Here is a 4,324-nt window from a genome sequence, read left to right as displayed (position 1 = left end):
CTCTTCACCTTCTGGAATGCCAATTATCCGGATGTTTGGACGTTTGATGGTATCCAGTACTTCTAGCATATTGTTCTCAAATTTTTGGGCCATTTTCTCAGTCTTCGTGGTGGATTTTTCTAGGTCAGCCATTTTCTCTTCTACATCTGAGATTGTATTTTCTGAATGATCTAGTCTGCTTTTAATACTTTCAAGGGAGATTTTGACTTCTTGTATTATAGACTTCATCTCTAGTAGTTCCATTTGAGTCTTTTGTAAAGTGTGTAATTCCTCTTTTAGATCTTGCAAGGATTTCCTCATCTCCTGGAACTCAACTTCTTTCTCCTTTCTCTTTAGCAGTTCATTATCTCTCTTCTCTTCTATCTCTGTTAGCTTCGACATTATGAATGCTCTAAATTCCTTATTGGACATCTCCATGATTTTCACCGAACTGCTTGTGGATGAAGAAGAGTTACTCTTTTCCCTTGAAGGAGAGGTATTTTCTCGTTTTCCCATATTTCTCGTGATCCGGCGGTGATTTCTTGTCATCTGATGGATGGTGTGTTTCTTTCAAATTCTTGAAGTTCAGCCTGAATGTTCAGGAGCAAGCAGACAGAGGTAATCTAGAATCTCTTTGTCGTTCTGTTGTGATCATGCTAGCTCATTTGCTGGAGGCTGAATTATCAGTAGAAATTCTCCATTCCCTGAAATATCTAGTTTGCTGGAGCCATGTGGAACCTTCTTCTCTGTACAGTGCTTAACACAATGATTGACACATACCATCACTGAATACATGGTATCTGTTATTCTTTGTAGATATTTTGCCCTATCAATTAAAGATTGTGATTCCTAATAACTACGAAAGGAAACGGGAGGTCTTCAGATACTCTTGTCTTCTTTTCATCAGGCTATTTCTCTGTCCTCACACAAAACTGCGATTAGCTTTTCTTTTAAAGCAACCAACTAATGAAGTCAGATAAAGAGCCAATTTCCAGGGAAAGTGAAAGTTGAGAGCAAAGTTGATGATGACATCTTACTATAAAAAGTTGAGGTGTTAGTAACAGCATAACTTTTGAGGGAAGGAACGCAGACCCATGTTTGAATTTAACACAGATATTTCCTTGTTGAGTCACAACATGAAAGTTACTGAACCTTCCTTATTTCCTCTTCTATCAAATAGGCACAATAATAGCATTTCTTCATTGCGTATACAGTGGTATTAAAGAAAAATGTTTAGAAGTTCGGTGCTTAGTACATTTTCTGTCTGGCAGTAAAAACTGAAAAACAGAAGCTCATTGCTTGATCTCCAGCTTCTCCATTGAAACCTATTTTCATCTACTAATACTGTTAACTGAGAATGGACATTAAAACCTTTTGCCTTTCAGATATGAGCGTTAGGAAGTATTTATTGCCCAACGTTCTCAAATAGAATCATGTAAATGCCATGTAAGGCTTCTAATAAACTAGCTATGTAAATCTTGACACTTCTGTGAAGTTGCAAGGGATTTCACCTGGATAAAGGCTATATATAATTAGGAAGGTAAATAAATCATAATCCCAAGAGACAATTCATATTTGTCAGTCATGGAAGGCCATCAATGAATCTCATTGTTTTATTGCTTCTGTTGACGTTGTTATCATCACTGGAAGGTCTAACTTTTTACCTGACGTCCAGATCAAGTCTAATTTCTGCTGTCACTTTTAGATCCTTGAGTGGCACTTTGCCCATCTTGAAAGACACATGGAAGAAGGTTAACACAAAGTCAGGAGATTTCCCTGGCTCAGGTGTAGCACGTAAAAGATTCCCAAGTTCTCCAACTGGGAAAACAAAAGCAGGGACTCCAGGTTCTTGGTTCAGATGAGTAAAATCACATGCTGGTTTATCTGACTTCTTTTTCTTCCTCTAATGTTTAAAGAATTCTAAACTGTCCTAGATACATTAATCCTCCTATCTGGACACGGCATCTCTCAAGGGGAAAATGCATTTTCTACTCGATATAAACCTACTTTTTCCTCCTTAAAGGTCTCCAAAGAGAATAAGATTAGCTTATTTGAGAAACTGAGAAAACTGGCCTAAAATTACAAGTTCCCATCAACAAAATAAGTCCTGATGTTTCACTAACTGTACTCCAGCTTAGGATTTAACAATAGCTGCAACAATAGTCCTGCTTTCCAGCGGCTTGGGAGGTGGGAAGAAGCACATGTAAAAACAACTAAGCAAAGAGCAGTGCTTAAAATGCCAGAGTTAGGGAAAAAAAAAAAAAACTATTGAAAATAAGAGAAAAACTATTTGTGTACCTGTTTAAAGCTCTGTAAAGATGGCAACATTTGAGTAAAGAGAAGTACAATTGAGTATAGTGGAATTAGGAGAAAGTAAAGGTAGAAGAGACAGAGAACAACTGAAGAGAAAATAAGAGAGAGAGAAAGTAAAGGAAGAAAGAAGAGTGAAGAGGATAGTAGTGAAACAATTACAAGAAAGAGAAGAAGGGACACAGAAGAGAGAGGTGAGGAAAGGAAGTGAAACAAGAGGAAAGGAGAAGAGGAGGAAAATGTAGAGAGTGATCAAATGTCTCTTCCTGGGCTTTAAATATAATGTTGCCACTAATAAGATATTGATGTGATTATAGTGGTAACCGATAAATGGATGGTGAAAATGACCAGATCTCGAATCCAAACGTCAAAAACTGAGCTATTTGGGCTGACCCTTCAGCTCAGCAGTTAAGTGCTGTGCATAAAAACCCCACATGGCTGACCAACCCTCATGTCCTGGCCCTGGTGACTTGAAAACGTTTCAAACACATGAGTGTGTATGTATGCCCAAAATCTGATGGGATGAAGAAGTGGAAGAAATAGTATCGGGGTACACCACACTGAGGATTTATCTCTCTCTTCCTCTGCTGAGTACACACGCCCTCCAGCAATTAAAAAAAAATCAGTGGGGTCTTCTGGTGGATTCCACATGGCCGACTTCACAGGTCGAGTCCCAGATCCAGCGGTCTGAAAAACACATCAGGCATCTCAAGAGGAGACTGGAGGAGAAGGGATTGCATTACGGCCATCCCCTCTGGGGGATGATTTCTGATTTCTCTCTTTCTCTCTCTCTCTCTCTCTCTCTGTCTCTTTGTCAAGCACATGTGACTTATGGTAAAAATATGAAAAAATAATGAGTTATTTATGTACTCTTTTTGCAATGCTCAATTCCAAACTACAAGAAAATGACTGTCATAAATACATTTCCAAGGTTATCACCTTATGTGAAATTATTAAAATTCTATCCCCTTGACTACTAATATACATAGAAAAAATGTGTTATGAACCAAATCAAAGGGCTCTTATGCAGATGAAGGTATTTGTTTTGTTTTGTTTTAAAAAAAAATCTTTCCTGCCCTTTAGGGATTTTTAATGTTGTTCTAGCTGATGACAGAATTTACCCTTTGACAATTTATGTGTAGGATCAAAATAAGCCCATCAATGCCGATCAACTCATAAACTCTATTAGCAACCACATTTGTGAGGTTGAGATAAAAATCTAGACAGAATTTTTTTTTTTTTATATTTGCCAGAGGGCACATGTACTTGACAGAGAGAGACAGAGGGACAGAGAGGGAGTAGAAAACGGCACCCTTAAATGGGTGTGGTCATGTCATAATTATTTTTCCTCCATTTCTCAATCCAGTTTGGATTTGGAGTACACCCCAGAGGGTTGCTTTCTCACTCTCCCTCTCTCTCTCTCTTTCTGTCTGGTGAGTATATGTGCACTATAGAAAATTTTAAAGCAATCATAAATATTAAAAAATATAAAGTCTTTGGACTTAAAAGTTTAAGTCTGGGTGAGCCAGCGGCATGGTAGTTAAGGGGATGGGATCCCACACAGTCTACTACATGGTTTCAGTCCCAGGTTGGCAGCCTGAAAAGCACACAGAGCGCTTTTATGTGTGTGCTCAAAATCCCCAAAGGTAGGAAAAATAGAAGAGAAGGGATCATGGCATGGACATTCCCGATGGGGGTGCCTTCACAGTTTGCCTTTCTCTCCCTCTGTCTCTCCAAAAAAAGCACACTCTCTCTGGCAAATTAAAAAAAAAAAAAAAAGAAGAAGAAAAACATTAAATCTAAAATTCAGTTTAATACTTGATTAGTAACAAAACGTTAATGTCCTTTTTACCCATGCAGTTTAACAGCATTGTGTCATTTGCAAGTAATTTACCTTAAGAGATATTACTGAATCTTATAAAAATCAAGTACAATAATGCATGCTTACCTCAAAGTCCTACTCAACCAAGAAAACTCAAATTACACAGGCAGCTTAAAAGCAAGTCATTATGTACAAACGGTCCAGCTGGTTATT

This window comes from Tupaia chinensis, unplaced genomic scaffold (genome assembly GCF_000334495.1).
Source record: "Tupaia chinensis unplaced genomic scaffold, TupChi_1.0 Scaffold000155_1, whole genome shotgun sequence".
In the NCBI taxonomy this organism is placed as follows: Eukaryota; Metazoa; Chordata; class Mammalia; order Scandentia; family Tupaiidae; genus Tupaia; species Tupaia belangeri.
This window is presented reverse-complemented; position numbering follows the sequence as displayed.